The sequence below is a fragment of the Mastigoproctus giganteus genome, chromosome 8, assembly GCF_048544385.1.
Source record: "Mastigoproctus giganteus isolate SK-2022 chromosome 8, ASM4854438v1, whole genome shotgun sequence".
Classification (NCBI taxonomy): domain Eukaryota; kingdom Metazoa; phylum Arthropoda; class Arachnida; order Uropygi; family Thelyphonidae; genus Mastigoproctus; species Mastigoproctus giganteus.
Genome location: NC_143582.1, coordinates 140,130,353 through 140,147,364, shown reverse-complemented (window position 1 = coordinate 140,147,364; position 17,012 = coordinate 140,130,353). Strand labels below are relative to the sequence as shown.

At 40.0% G+C, this 17,012-nt stretch overlaps 1 protein-coding gene across 1 annotated transcript in view; it reads left to right on the top strand.

Annotated features, from left to right (window-relative positions):
* Cad87A (cadherin 87A) overlaps positions 1-17,012 on the top strand; it is a 778,434-nt gene that overhangs the window by 724,947 nt on the left and 36,475 nt on the right. The window lies entirely within an intron of this gene.

Sequence of the window (17,012 nt, the reverse complement as noted above, 5' to 3'; positions counted from 1 at the left end):
AGCACTCAAGAAACAAGATATAAACCATGCAACAACAAAATTACGTCCATCTGTCATTCACATGAGAATGCAAAAATATATAACATTTCAGACAAGCCAGATAAAATCATAAAACTGCATACCCCCTAAGCTGGACAGCACTTGTCAACAAGTTGTATTCACAGGTAAGCTTAACTTTAAACCTAATCAAAGAAGACAAAATGTGCTGCAACCAGTAATCAGATAAAGGATAGACATCTCATATCAATGCAATATCTTAACATATCATAACTAACCAACACATGAATATTATGGAAGTACCAAATAATGTGTGTAAGTTAAAATTTAACTTGAAGAATCTAATTCTACTATTAATTTTCTGTCTTACACTAACTATAATAGACAGTTTAATCCAAATTAAAATATAACGTAAACCTACAATACGGACATATTTTTCCACAGCGATAGTTACTATCCATTTGCTCACAAATGTTTAGTGGTATTGAATCAGTTTTCAAATGCTTATATATGCTATCGTATAAGTTAGTGCTAGTTATTGCATCATTTTAATACACAGCAACCTACTAAAGCAGTACATAATTGGCATCATTTAAATATATCTCATATTGTGAATACCTCCACTAGTTGCCATGATATTACACTACCTCAAATAAGTAACAATGGAGAAGACTTGTTATTTATTCTCAGCGGTTACCGCCACCCAGATGGCACCATTTCAAAGCTTGTTGGCTTCTGATGCCAATTATGTACTACTTCAGTAGGCTGCTGCATATTAAAATGATGCAATAGCAGTAACTTATATGTCAGTAAATTTTCTCACAACATGAGGCTTTAGCCCTAAAAGGTTTTCAGTCTTATAAATACTATACAACAAGATTTTGACATATCAGTTTATAAAATCTATGAATTTGAAAGAATTAATTTTATCTATCAAGGATAAATATATAAATAAAACCATGCTAGGATTAAATTCCACAGTTACTCAATTTGACTGATTACAGAAGAAACATTTTTTGCATTCCTTGCATGGAACAGTGGTTTCATCCCTCATACAATTATTTGAAAAATACAGGATACAATTACAGAATACAAGTATTGGTAGCAAGCTGACTTTACTGATGTGCACTTTCTTCCAATCAGTAAAGTCTCTAGCTTCATAACATTGATGTGTCACCTGAAATCAAACTGTTGACACAATGTGTTCACATTTCATACATAGTGTTTTGTGGTTTCCCACAGCTGCACCATAGTATTTTGTGAAGAAGTGCTGAAACTCTGTAAAAGCCAGAAAAGTGGTTTATGGTTTAGTCTGATTTATGCTACTCTGGCTACTTGTCCATAGAGCCCGTAGTGGGACCCTCCGCTGCTTGCCACCGCCACTGGGAGGTGAGCCAGGCTGCCCGTTATACTCTGGCTGGCCTCTGCCAGGGTCACCTGAGCTTCCTGACAGAGACCAAGTTAAAAAAAAAAAGTTAAAAGATGTAGGAAAATAGTGAAGAAAGGTGGGTCAGAATGTGGTTAAATAAGAGTAGGCCACGGAAAAGGGGCTTATTAGAGATGGAAAACAAGAGGAAGGGGACTGGCTCCAGTCAGTGGAGGCAGATGCTCCCGTGGGAGTGCCATATGAGGCCCACATGTCAGGTATTAATCCTATCCCAGAAGGAGCTTGCAGTTTATCCCACCCTGGAAGGGGTCAGCAACTGAAATTACCCCATATCCTACCTTGGCTGGGGGTTGGCAAATGGAGTCTGAATTATGTGTGGAAGGGAGGGGGATTTGAAGTGTCAGCAAGTTTCATGATTAGGTGGGTAGTACCATTGTCTCAGAGTTTTTCCGTACTCCAGTTGGTCTTAGTTGAGTCAAGATCCCATCACAGAACTTGATTCCTGTTTGCACTTTGGATATGTCTCAGGCAAGTAGTTTGTCTCCGTTGAAAAACAGATTGAGCTTAGAGTTTAGGTGCTCAGAGTTTTGTGGGTTATTTTGGATTCTGGTAATGAGTCTGGTCCGGTATTCGTTGTATTCAGGGCAGAGGTGTATGACATGCTCCAGGTCTCATCTTCACCGCAAGTGCACAGTGAATCATTGTCAACTTGTGTCTAAAAGGGCCCACGCCCGGTAAGGAGAAACGATACCTGGACACCTGGGATGTACCAGGGAGGAGGCTTTGGGCTAGTGAGAGTCATGGGATAAATTTCTTGGTGATAGAACCTTTAGCTGTGGAATCCCTGGATTCTTGCCATGTTGTTTGTAGCTTGTACAAATTTTTTTTCCTCTCACATTTGGGATCTTTTTCCAGGTCCAGTTGGATACCAGCAACCTCAATAGGAATGTCTTTCTTCATTCTGTAGGAAATTCTTTGTTTTATGACTTCAAGGTACAAAGGCATAAACCCAGCTAGGACTTGGAGGGCTGGGATGTTTACGGTGCAACAAGCTCTTGTGATTTTAAGAATCATAAAAGCATTATATCGAATCAAGCTTTCTTTGATTTCTATCCAGGGTACACCAAACCCCTGCACCATAGCAAACTATTGGCAAGAAAATTGCCTTGTATAGTAAGTGCTCTTCTCTTGAGTTACCAGTCTGCATTGCTGATCAAGGAAATCATAGCCGTATACTTTATCTTAGTGGATAAATATATCAGGTGTTGGTGAAACATCTGCTTCATATCTATTACTATGCCAAGGTATTTGACTACTGGGTATAATCTGATTGGGGTATTATCTATTTTGATTATTGGTGGTCTTCTAAGTGGAGAGATCCTTTTAAGAGAATTGATTTGGCTTTCCTCCCCAGAAATAAGCAGCCAGTGCAGTGAGGATCATTGCTGTAGTTTGTTTAGCGTTTGGTTGCTGCAAGTTCTTGTGTCAGTGTGGATGACCAGGACTAGGTCATCAGCAAAGGCCAAGGATGTCATCCAGGACAACAGACCAGAAAAATGGTCCCAGGACTGAGCCTTGGATCAACCAAGGGGCCTAGAGTCGCTGGAATCTAGCAGCCACGGTACTAATCTATGGGTAAAGTATTGCTTGATGGTAAAGGTTTCTGGGGATCTTGGAGGACTGGCTTACTTCTGTAATCTGTAAAGCAGTAACCTCTCCATAAGCTTTGCTAGAACTGGAAGGAGGGCAATCGATCTGTATGATTTCAGGTTTTCTACTGGCTTTTGTCCAGGCTTTTTAGAATTAAATTAAGATGTGCATGCACATTTCCAGATTGTGGGATATGTGGGATATATACATCTCCAAGAATTTGTTGAAGGTGGCCAGCAACCACTTTGGGAAATACTCGGCAAATATTTTAATAATGTCAACTTCAAGCAGATCCTTACCAGGCACTTTGTTGTTCCTGGTCTTTATTGTCATTAGTGGTTATGATTTGTTGCTGTTCGTTGGCAAGTAGCTCACTGTCATTTGGAAACAGAGCATTTAGCATATTCTCTACAGTTTCTTCCCAGGTCAAGGTTGTTGAATTCAGCACTTCGTCTCTTGGAAGCTTATTTGTTACTATTCTTTACACTACTCCCCGGAGGCATTGTTACCAGTTGAGGAAGCCAGTTCCTGCCACGAGGCTTTTTTTTTTACGCTTGCAAATGACATCAGTGTACCTATTTCTTTGGATTCTATAGGCTTCTCTTGCTGCTTAAACCTCATTTGGGGCTAGGGGTGCTCGAACCCTCTGGAAGACATTTTGGAATGTATTCCAAAATCAGTGGCCCATCTTTTGAAGGTTTTCAAGATCTGGATTCCATCACGGAACTGTGTTTTGTAGTGGTTTTCTTTTAGGTATAGCTGCTTTTCAGGCTTCCTGAATTATTGTGGTCAACCATACCGTGCTATCATCTGGTGTAGTAGCGGTGGTTGTGGGAGGGTCAACTTGGAGCTTTCTTATCAGAGTCTTTTGGAAGTGGTTCCAATCTGCCTTCTTTGTACAATAGCATACAATATCTTGGAGGTCTAGGAGGAGCATTGTCAAACCAGTGACCAAGAGAGGTGATGATCACTCGGTGATCAGACGTTGCCCAAGGTTCTTGTATAGTCCACTTATTGAATTTCAGACTATTGCAGGGGAGGATAGTGAAATGTCAATTGTACTCTCCCAAAGAGTAAAACTGAAAGTGGGACAATCACCTGGTTGATTTAGTATCTGCAGATTGGAGGTAATGATGAAATTTTCCAGTTCCTGTATGCCACAGTTCCCAGCTCGGCCAGGTAATGTACTATGCCACAGACATGAGTGGCAATTTGCATCCATGGCAACGAGTTTATTTCTTGCCAGAGTATTCAATGCTGTCTGTAAGAGATTTATGACTATAGCAATGTCTGCACAAGGTCTGAAATAAACAAAGGACATGGAGAGAGCCCAGAGCAGTAGAGAGCTGGGCACAAGCACTGATTGTGTACATAGGGATGTGGTTTTTGTAACAGTAACTTTGTGTTCTTGACTTCAATGGCAGCCCACAGGGTCTCAGTGGAGCATTGTACGATCCTTTAGAAAATAGGATAACCAGCAACCTTTCTCTTGCAGGTGTGAAGTTCTTGGTGTAATATTACATCAATATTTTCCTCGTGTGCCTTTAGTTTTATTTGATCCACCATTGCTTTTGCACAGGCATTAATTCACAGAAAGTGAAGCTCTTGAGTTAATCTAGGTAACTGTTGTCTATCCATAATTTCTTCTAAACTGATTATTATCAGATTATCAGCTCTTGGCTTTAAGATATGTTGTGCAATTTGGATCCCTAATGGAGTGTTGGTGCGGAAGTTTGTTGCTTCTGCAATTTGCACACAGGGCAGGCTAGTCCTTGTTTGGGCAAGCATTGAACTCATGACCATGCAGGTGCATTGACCACAAGTTGATTCCTGTTGGTTATACGTATGACCGAATCTTAGGCATCTATAGAACTAGAGCACTGGCACATACATATTCTCTAAAATGATGGATCCCCAGCCCACAAAAACTCACTCCTGCAGGAGTGAGGGGATAATTCTGTGACCCAATTTACTGACATTGGTGACCTGGTCTTTGTGCTGTACTCAGGATTTAAGTGTATGTCGAGGTCCTCTTCAATGGGGAGGACATCGACATGTAGGTGGAGGTATTTGTAGATTTCTTTTTTTAGTTCACTCACTGTCATGGTCTTGTCTAAATCAAACAGGACAATAGATGGTCCTTTATGTTTTGCTGTTTCCACTTTGAGCCGAGGCCCCAGGTGCCAAGCGATTTTGTGATCAAGTGTCTCTGCCAGTAAATTAGCGCTCTTTCTTGGTGAAATAAAATAGTTTTCTTATTTTCAGCATTACATTAACACTCAATTCATTCAGTAAAGAAAGCACTTTACTAGATCAGAAGGAAAAGTAACCTTCTTTCTTCCTTCCGTTTATTGTTTTATTACTAACCCACTACCGCTTGGTCACAAAGGTGGCACTGCTCCTGCCTCCACGTGGTGGGGCCGGTAACCTGGAGGGGAAAAGCTCTCCCTTCTGGGGCAAAATGGAGCAAACAGATCCTAAGACCCAGAAATCCACTGGGTGCATGGATGAGACCCTTACAGGACGAAAACAGTCAGAGCCTGATTTTGTTGCAGCTAAATGTCAAAAGACTGACGTAGCCAAAAAAAAAAAAAGTTGCCACTGCTCGACAGTCTGAGCAACTACTAAAACTAAAAACTTTCGGTAGCACTTCCATTACCGTTTCACCACACATTTCCCTGAACACGTCAAGGGGTGTCATCACCGAATGGGACCTCATGAACGTATCAGATGAAGAGTTAAAACAGGAATTACAAGATCAAGGAGTAATCAATGTAAGAAGAATAATGACAAAGAAAGGCGGCATACTAGTTCCCACTCGGAACATAATACTCACTTTTGATAACACTAAACCACCAACAGCAATCAAAGCAGGTTATCTTAATTGCCATGTTAGAGTGTACATTCCAAATCCCTTATGCTGCTACAAGTTTGGGCACCCATAGACAGTCTGCAGAGGAGCAGCTGCCTGTGCCACATGTGGGTCCACTGCGCACATGAACACTGAATGCGCAGCTACAACACCTAGTTGTCCAAACTGCAGAGAAGCACATTCAGCATTTTCTAAGGAGTGTCCTCTTTGGAAATGTGAAAAACACATACGATACAAAACTGAACACAATGTCACCTATCAAAAGGCCAAAAAATCTTTACCAGCCCTGAATAATAATGAACCAACCTATGCTCAAGCAACCAAAAGACATATATCAATTGCAACCCAAACGGTGGTAACCATACTGCAAAGAAAATTGCTATCTCAATGGGCAAGGTCAGTATTGACCACCGTACCAGTAAACCAAACGACAAGCAAACAAAGTAAAGCCATAAATACTCCAATTACTGTATAACCAGATGCCTCCCCACGGCAAAACACTAAAGTAACTACCTCTCCTGATGCAAACCAAATAGATTGCATGGGCTTAGAAGAAGATAGCTCACAGCAAGATGAGCATGTACTAGAACTATTTACTGATGAGGATATGGACACGGGAAAACCATACTTTGCAAAGAAGGGGAAAGGGAAACTTGAGCGAAACAAACCTTCAACCCCTTCAACATACTAAATCCAAATATTGCTCACATTTCTGCAATGGAACTGTAGAGGATATAGCAGTAATTTAAATGATATCTGAGATCTCCTCACACAATACGATTCTATCGCTTTCTGCCTTCAGGAAACCAATCTGACCCCATATAACTGTTTCCCTCCAGAACTATATAATTCATCGGCAAGATCGTGTTGTACACAACCCTAACAATCAGGCGCATGGAGGTATGGCATTGATAATCAACGCTCAAATACCCTCTAAACCATCCCCCATCAAAAACAAACCTTGAGGCAGTTGCAGTGCGAGTCAACGTTAATTTTGATTTGACTATCATCTCGCTATACTTGTCGCCTATTCAAAATATAAGCTACACCGACCTAGAAGAACTAGTGGTACAACTCCCTCAACCCTACTTCATCTTAGGGGACCCCAATAGTCATCATCCTTTATGGGGAAATCAAAATATGGACAAACGAGGACAAATTATAGAAAAGTTACTTGACCAGCACAATTTTACTCTCAGTAATGGCTCACACACCTATACGCATTTACCTACAGGATCTACCTTCAGCTATTGATGTCTCACTGTGCTCAGCATCCATATATCCTATATTTGGATGGACTATTCACAGCAATCCACTGGGTAGTGACCATTACCAAGTGATATGCCGGACTGATACAAATATCCCCCACTTTTCTAACAGAACTGTTAAAGGAACTTTTCCAAAGTGAAATGGGATATATACAAACAACTAGCAATACTGGAAGAAAAGCAGGTCCAGCAAGCAGCCATAAACTCAGCCACAGAATATATATCTAACAAAATACTAAAGGCAGCAGACCAAGCGATTCCAAAGCAATCCAACAAAATATCAGCACACTCAAAATTTTGGTGGAATGATGAATGCAGCATGGCTAAAAAAAGAAAAGAACAAAGCATGGAACATCTTCAGGAAGTTTCCAACAACTGCAAATCTTTAAACAGGCTCAGGCAAAAGCAAAACGTATTAGACAGACTAGCATGGAGACGTTTTGCCTCCACAATTACAAGAACTACAAAAACACAAACGATGTGGAACAAAATACAACGTATGTACTCTAAACATCCACACATCAATCTTCCCATACTAACTGTAAACAGTTGTGATGTACAACACCAGTGGAAATTGCAAATGCATTGGGCAAATCGTTCATGAAAATCTCAGCCACGACGTCTTATACACCTGATTTTCAGGTACGTAAGGCTAAGAAATATTTTATCAACTTCAAATCAGCATCTAGTGCTGCATACAATCTCCCCTTCACAATGGCAGAATTGCACCATGCTTTAGCCACTCAGTGCAGCAGGACCAGATGGAATACATTACATAATGATAGCACAATTTACTGAACCAGCCCTTAAGACATTGTTACTTTTTTTTTTTTTTTTTTTATAACAGAATACCTTCCCGGACAATGGCACCACACTTATGTTTTGGCATTTCCAAAACCAGGAAAAGATCCTACAAATCCACAACATTACCGACCAATCGAACTCACTTGGAAAAAATGATAAATGCCCGCCTAATCTGGTTTCCAGTCCAAAACAAGCTTCTTAACCCGGTACAATGCAGTTTCCGTCAAGGCAGATCCACTCTTGATTTACTGATCCGACCAATCGAACTCACTTGGAAAAAATGATAAATGCCCGCCTAATCTGGTTTCCAGTCCAAAACAAGCTTCTTAACCCGGTACAATGCAGTTTCCGTCAAGGCAGATCCACTCTTGATTTACTGATCAGGGCAGAAATAAACAACCATGATGCTTTTGTACGAAAAGAACACCATGTCATGGTTATGGTTCTTTTTGACATAGAAAAAGGATCTGACACAGCTTGGAGGTATGGCATAATTCGAAACCTATACGATCTAGGACTACGTGGACACCTGCCAGAGTTTATCAGAAATTTCCTACACCATCGCTCATTCCAAGTTACAGTCAACAACCAGTTATCTTTAAATTTTATCCAGGAAGGAGTTCCACAAGGTTCAGTACTGAGTGCCACCTTATTTAACATAATGAACTCCATAACACAGGGTCTGCCACTGACAGTGTCCACTACCCTCTATGACAATGACTTGAGTATCTCCTGCCATTCGCCTAATATGCGAATGGTAGAAAGACAGTTGCAAGATGCCATCAACAAAGTTGTAAAATGGTCACAAAACAACAACTTTCGCCTCTCGCCCCAAAAGACTGTTGGGATACACTTCTGTAGGAAGCATAACCTACACCCAGACCCAGAACTTCACCTAGAAAATCAAATGATCCCAGTGGTTCACAGTATCGGCTTTCTTGGTGTGATTCTAGACCAAAAACTTACCTTCCTCAAACATATAAAAAAAAGCTCTGGTTTATTTGCCTTAAGAAGCTAAACATCTTAAGAGTACTATCTGGCACAACATGGGGAGCCAACAGTTACATGCTACTGCATTTGTATCATGCATTAATACGGTCACGTCTAGACTATGGCTCTTTGGTCTACAGCTCTGCCTTACGTTGGCTTGATCCCGTACACCACAGTTCTCTTTGTCTTGCACTAGGGGCATTCCATATATTGCCAGTTCAGAGCTTATATGCTGAAGCAACTGAAACCTCTTTACATCTACGCAGACAAATGCTTCTGTTAAACTATGCAGCAAAAGTCAAAGGGCAATTGGACAACCCTACTCGGAATGGACTTTTCTCGCCCAAATGAGAAAATCTTTACAGAGCCTACCCATCAACTGGGATATGCCTGCATTCCCTGCTCAGTGATTGGCAAATTGACCTTAGCATGATACAGTCGGCCACTTCACGTACAGTTCCACCCTGGATGTATAAGGTATGTTCCCCCACATTGTTGGGGGAACATACCTTATCCCAGCAGAAAGTACTGCAAATTCATGCCGCATTGAGAACCCAGCACGCAGAGTACATGCCAATCTACACGGACGAATCTAAGACTGACACCCATGTTGGTGCAGCAGCAGTATTTCCCAACCTTACCATTGCCAAGAAACTCCCCATTGAATGCAGTAGCTACACTGCAGAACTCTATGCTATCTACATAGCATTAAATTTCACCTTCTCAGCAAATATTTTGCACAGCGCTATCTACACAGACTCAATTAGTGCTGTACAGCAGAATAAAAATCATCATAACCCCTTACTCGTACACATTTGGAACACCATGACCAAGTTAAATAGGAACAAACAACAAATTCTCTTTTGTTGGATCCCTGGTCACTTTGGAATTGTTGGAAATGAACGTGCTGAGCTAGCTGCCAAAACTGCTGCAGATCCTGTAGATCAACCACTTTAGCATACCACTCTCTGATTTCAAATTAATTATAAAGAAGCAAAGTATTGAGCAATGGCAACATATCTGGCAAAACCAAGTTGGTAACAAACTGCTCCGTATAAAGAAAGATCTCAAGCCTTGGAAGTCGAGTACACGTGAGAATAGACATGAAGAAGTAGTACTAGCTCGACTACGAATAGGTCATACGCACCTGACTCATCTCTATCTTCTTGCAGGCACTGGTCCACCACAGTGCACAGGGTGCAACACACAGCTCACTGTTGAGCATGTACTTATTGATTGCCCCAAATACAATACTGATCGGCAAGCTATGTTTACCTCATTTTCCACTACAAACACCTCTTTCAGCATTTCTGACCTCCTAGCAGACAACACATATATAACCAAAATTTTTGGTTTCCTCAAACAGATAAAACTGTATAATGCAGTATAAATTTTAATAACATCTATACAGATAGAACTATGTATTTAACATTACCATAGTTAGGCGCATTATGGTAGTTGCTGCCATTGCACCTTAAAGCCTACATACAAACTTTGAGCCGAATGGTTGGAATACGGAGATTGTCCAGGATAGAAATTGCCTCCTCCCTGGTGGCTATCTCACTAACCTGTCATGGTCTTCCTAATCCTTTAGTTTTGATGTTAGAATTTCCATAACTGCATCGCTCATTTAAGTTCTGATTTAAGGCAAGTTTGAGGAGGACTTGGAACTCTGTTTTTCCCCCTGGCTTTTTAGCCTGCTGTCTTTGATCCTAATTTGTCACGGTTGGGTTGGGTTGGGTAGGTCATTCTTCAACACCTCTGAGTACAAATGGGGGAAATAAAATGCAGTGTTGTTGCACTTTATTTCCCCCATTATATAAATAAAATGCAACGTTGTTGCATTTTATTTTCCCATTCACAGATAAACATTTCCAGCCTGGCATTTAGATTTTCATTGTCTATGTGAAGGTGTAGAATAACACTCTCCATCCTAGACTGAATCCCATAATGTCAGCTCTCGTGGCAGCAAAAATACGGTTCGTTTGATTTGCCATATACTTTTTCAGGAATTTATCTATTGGCTATGGTGCTGTTAGGGTCATTATCGCATAAGTCTTCAGAATTAGGTTCTTCTGGAATGCCCCTAAGGGAGGGAGATTCCATACCAGATCAGTGGACTTTTCTTTTGCTCTTTCATTTTAAAGACCGTTGGGCCTTAGTCAACTCTGGAGTATTCCAAGTCACGTGCCGAATATTCACTGCACTCAGGAGGATCAGCACGATCCCTCTCCATGTCTGATTCTGACATTTCTTGTATCAGTAAGGCAGGTATCTAAAATAGGGATTATCAGTAGACTTGGATAATCAAATCAACTAGTGCACAGCCCTCTAGAACACTTCACAAAATGGATAGTTTAGATAATCAGGTTAGAACGTATGCAGCCTGTAGAGCTCCACTAAAAAAGAACAACAGTATATCACACATTACTTGTAGAATAATTTATTGCCAGAAGAGATGTAGTCAAAGTCACTATATGTAGAACATAACATAGAGACGGAACTACTTTCAATGGGTTTTTAAGAACAATCAAGAGTTTTTACTCCAAGGCATGGTTCCTGAGATAGCAACAAAGGGGACGAAAATGAGGGAAATGCAAGAAAGGTAATTTTCATGAAAACACTGGAGATAATGGAGAATGAATGAACAGTCTATCCATTCAAGGTCACTCAGACAGGCACCCCTCCCCAGTCAAAGCAGGGGAGGGGTACCTGTCTGACAGCTAAACATTACTCTCTCCTATCTATGGTAGCATGTTTCCCTAACCCATATACAAAGACATTGGATAAATAACACTACAAAACAGGCTAGATATTCTTAGAAACTAAAATATTTTCTTACCAGGTAAAAACAAATCTGTTGACACCAAATTCCACAGACAAACAACAATATATCTGTACTAAAGAAGTGTACGGAGCTAAAAATGTGTCTAGTCCGTTTACCGGCTCCTCACACTCTATGCTCACATTTCATAACATGTAGACATGTATGGTATCTTATGTAGGATGGCACCTGAACATCAGTTCAACTCCACCGCGGCACTCTGTGTGAATACAGACGTGTGTGTGTGTTGTTTAGTTGTTTCTCGCCATTTTGTCGCCAAGCAGGCAATCACCTGGAAAGCCTGCCCAGTGTCCGTCTAAACCATGGGGAGGTAGGCCACAACTACATACATAACCATGGCCGCCCTCGGAACCCTCTGGTTTACATCACTTACTGCCCTAATATCAGAGCTAAAAATTAAATAAGTAAATAATAAAATCCCATCCCTCAGGCAGCCAGGGTACCAGAAAAAAAATAAATAAGTAAATAAATAAAAATAAAAAGAGAAATAAAATGAAATAATAAATAATAATAAAAAAAAGTAGTGCCTTATATATATATATATATATATATATATATATATATATATATATATATATACACCGATGAGCCAGAACATTATGACCACCTACTTAATATGATGTTGGTCCTCCATGCGTAGTCAAAACAGCTCGTACCCGGCAAGGCATGGATGCTAAAAAATTCTAAATTGTCGTGTGGTATCTGGTACCAACACATAACCAGCAGATCCTTTAACTCCTGTAAGGTCCGTGGTTGATACGCCACAGATCGGAGTTGCTATTCCAACACAAACCACAGATGCTCGATGGGATTGATGTCTGGGGAATTTGGAGGCCAGGGCAATACCTGGAAGTCTTCATGTTCTGCAAACCAGTCTCGAACACCTGGAAGTCTTCCTCATGTTTCGCAAACCAGTCTCGAACAATCTGGGCAGTGTGGCATGGCACATTATCCTGCTGAAAGACCATTGCCATGAAAGGGTGTACCTGGTCAGCAATGATGTTTAGGTAGGTGGTAGACGTCAGAGTGCCCGGCACGTGGATGACTAGACTCAGGGTATCCCAGAAGAACATCGCCCAAAGCATGAGACCATGCTTTGGGAGCGGCTTGCTTCTACCAAGCCCCTTTTTCAACACGGTACTGTGTGTTGTGACACATTACTCCCGTCACCAGCATTCCAATTAACAGCGAGTTGCACCACAATTGCCCTTCTGTTGCCACGTAGTTGCCTGGGAGAGCCTTCTCTCACCTAGAGCATCGATCAGCTGTGGTCGTCCAACACCTTGCCTGCCGGCAGTTCGTGGGTTTTCCCTCCTTGGACCACTTTCGGTAAGTTCTAACCATGGCTGACTGTGAGCACTCCACCAGCTGTGTCGTTTCGGATATGCTCTGACCTAGAACTGGCCTTTGTCAAACTCGCTTAAGTCCGCTGCCTTTCCCATCTGAAGAACGAGAGTAACACTGATTAAAGGAGCTCAGTATCAGGTGTTTTTTATACCATGTCCCGACCCGAACACATGCCATAGTTCACCTGCAGTTGCAGCGATTTGCATAGCAACTTGCCTCATCGGTGTGTGTGTAATCCCATACTGGCCAAAGACCAATGCCAGCAGGAGTCTCCACTAGGAAGTATTTTGTAGTTGAGTGAGAATGCATCTCCAGTGATCAAAAGCATGATGAGCAAATTCTTGCAGGGACTGGAAATTTTCACTGGTGCTGAAGAAAGTCCGGCCCATTGCCAGGGACAGTGACACTAGTGGAGAGAAGAAGGTTCTATCGAAGATCTAGGTATTAATGGCAGTGTTATAAAATATGTTCCCAATCTTCTAGGGTGGTGAATAGAGTGGTGATTCAGCAAGGTTGAAAGTTGCAAGTTTGGCATTAAGGGAGCCATGAGCAAGAACGTAAGTAGAGAGTGTACAGAAGAGAGGGTGAAACCATTTGTGAGTGGACTCTAACGTGGCAAAGGTGACGTTAGGGATGAAGTTTAAAGTAACAAACCCTTAAAGGTAGCAGACCATCTGTCTTGCCAATGCTGGATCAAAAGATTCCAACAGCGTGTTTTCTCTGCCATGGGATCCATAGTGACAGCATGCCTGATGTAGAAGAAAGATCGGGAACAGACAGCTGTTAAGGACCTGCAAGGAAGGAGTAGACAGTCTTACAGGCCCTACACATTGCTAAAAGCATTTGACGAATGCTATGAAGGACTGAAACCTTCTTAACGTACCAGAACCAGGCATGCCAAAGGAACAAATTGGTAGAAACAGCTTTGTAATATAACCATAGATAGCGTGAATTAAGACCCCAAGACTGTTTAGAGATACAGAAGTGGGAAGGTAAATTTTTTGACTTTCTCTGAGAGATGTTCCAAGTGTTTAGTAAACGTAAGTTTACTATCAATGATCAGACCAAGAAATTTTAGAGAAGAAACCATGGACAGTGATTTGTTTTGAAGTTTTTGTCTGCCATGGGATCCATAGTGACAGCATGCCTGATGTAGAAGAAAGATCGGGAACACATTTCAAAAAGCAGGTCTTCCTGTTATGGACAGGCTGGCAACCAACTGTGTGTTTGTTGAAGCACACGAGTTTTGCAATTTGCATTTTTGCTCGCCAACAGGTCTAAAGAGTTTTAATTTCAAAAGTTAATTAAAATATTAAAATTCGTAAAATTAAATATTATAATTAAAATTTTATAATTCATAAGGGCAAATCTATGCTTGTTTCGTGAATGTTTGTTAATATAAAAAGTGTGATTTTCACTGTTGTGTTCAGAAGAGATTGAAAACAAAGGCAGCATAAAAAAAGTGAACAATTTTGAATTATTATTTGCTGATTTTTTGATCAATTTGATGTGCATGGTGCTGAAGCAATACCATGCACCTGAATTCTGAACAATCCATTTTTGCAACTGCTGACCGGTTTAAGGATAAAAAAAAGTGTCAATGGATTGTTTACAGTTGCGCTATTTTCCATATCTAAGCATATTTATTTTTTCATTAAACATATTCCGGTGTGTATACACACTGGAATATGCTTACTTCTATTTTTTGCCATAAATTCATGCCTAACCATATTTGCTGTATAAGTCAACTCCCCTTCTCTTATACTCATCTCACACAGTGGTATATGACAGCAAAATCCATATTAAGAATAGCTGTCCACTTTTAAATTCAAAATTATTTGCATAATTTTGTTTAAAAAGTTACATTTTATTTTTTTAATTTCATTCTTTTAACAACATGAAATTGTGCAAAGGAAGCATTAAGCAAATGCAATTAGACATAGTGAAACCCTATGCCAGAGAATTTGAAGCCACAAAATATAAAAAAATGGATTATATAAAGGTGACCAGTACTTCATCTTCAAGGAAATGGTGAGGCCTCAAGCCATAACGTATTTAGCTTATGCCTAAATCTGGCCTTGCATATGGGTTTATGTGACAAATGGGATATTGCTCTTATGGATGAATTAAACTCAAATGTTAAAATTACTCATATGATTCAGTGATATAGTGACAACTGCAACTGCCAACTGCAGTTTGGCATTAGACGTGGAAAGGCCAATATGTTGAGTGGTGCTAGATTTGTAAAAGCAAATCTATGCTTGTTTCGTGAAAACACTGTATGTAAATGCATCTCATAAAAACAAAACTCCATATAGCAAGGAATGGATGTACATCCTGTTGATGGATTTCTAATGTAATGTTGATTCAGTCTGATCCAACAAATAATGGGAAAACAAAAATGAGCCAAATGATAGCAATGAGAGAGGAAAAAAAACTATATAGCATGGAATGGGTAAATAAATTAGAATGTCTTATCATGAAAAATTTTAAGTTTATGGGTGGTGATTGGAACTTGTGGGTTGGCTGATTTCTTAGCAGCCAAAATTTTCTGGATTTATTTAATAATTATTTCTCTAATGTTAGAGGGGCCACAAAAAAGTGAAGTACTCTTGGCCTAATTATTAACAGTGATTCTACATGTACTAAGAATTTACAGGTAAAGGAACCCAAAGATGGTAGTGATGATCAGTGTACTGATGCAGGATTTATTTAAAAATATTACCATCAAGCATAAAGTGGAGGGACTTGATTTCCTCAAAAGTGTTTACAACAGCCATACACAGTTTTGAAATTCTTTTCAGTGGAACCAACCAATGTTTGTAGCAAATGCCAAATGAGAGAGGTAATCATAGAAACTATCCTTTTAATATTAACTGAGAGATACTATTCATTGATTAGACCTAAATTAATGTCAGATGAACTGATGAGACTGGGGGGGGAAGAAAAATTCATGGGATTATCATAAATTTTCAGGTAACACCAAAGCATATAGTAAGTATAAACTACTGCATAATTAAATTACCCAGGGAGTTAGGCACACTAAAACAAATTATGAGAAGAATACAAATGCTAAGAATGTGAAGAAAAGCAGCAAGAATTTCTTTGTGTATGTTAACAATAAAAGGAAAGGGATGAATCAGATGGGTCCACTGGATATGAATGGTATAAATGTCAACAGTTAATATTCATTTTTGCATCTACATTCACGTGTTAAGTTTTTAGAGATAGAGTCATCAGATGTCACACTGATTGGGGATAAAATCACTTTATAATAACTGATAGGAAGCTAGAAGATAAACTATGAAATATTTCAAAAGAATTAAGCAAACCTTTAGCTTATAATAAGGAGAGTATCCTTGAATTCAAGTGATTTTTCTCACACTAGAGATGCAAATATTGCTCCTATTCACAAAGAGGGTTCAAAGGGCAAAGTGAGTAATTACTCAGAATGATGATATCCCACTCAAGACCCTGGGTGTGCCAAGCCCATACTCACCAGATTAGCAACTACAATGTTATTTTATTAATTATTTTTTGCATCTAGCTTCTTTGTGACTACAAAAAAAAAAAAAAAAAAAAAAATGTTGTGGAACTGGGCAGTTTAAGTTGATAATTTAGGTGGCACGTTGTATTGCATCATTTTGCCACATACATATGGTGTTGTGTTTTCTGAGTATGGTGAAAACCCAATTCCTGATCAGCCATGAGCCATGTTCTTTACCTGTTCTGCTCATGCTGGTTCATACGCCCCCCAAGTTGAAGCATAAACTAAAAAGTTGCTCTGGACTGACCAGTATTTTAATCCTCCTTTTGGCATTCTTGAACATTCACTGTTTTGATCCATTGTTT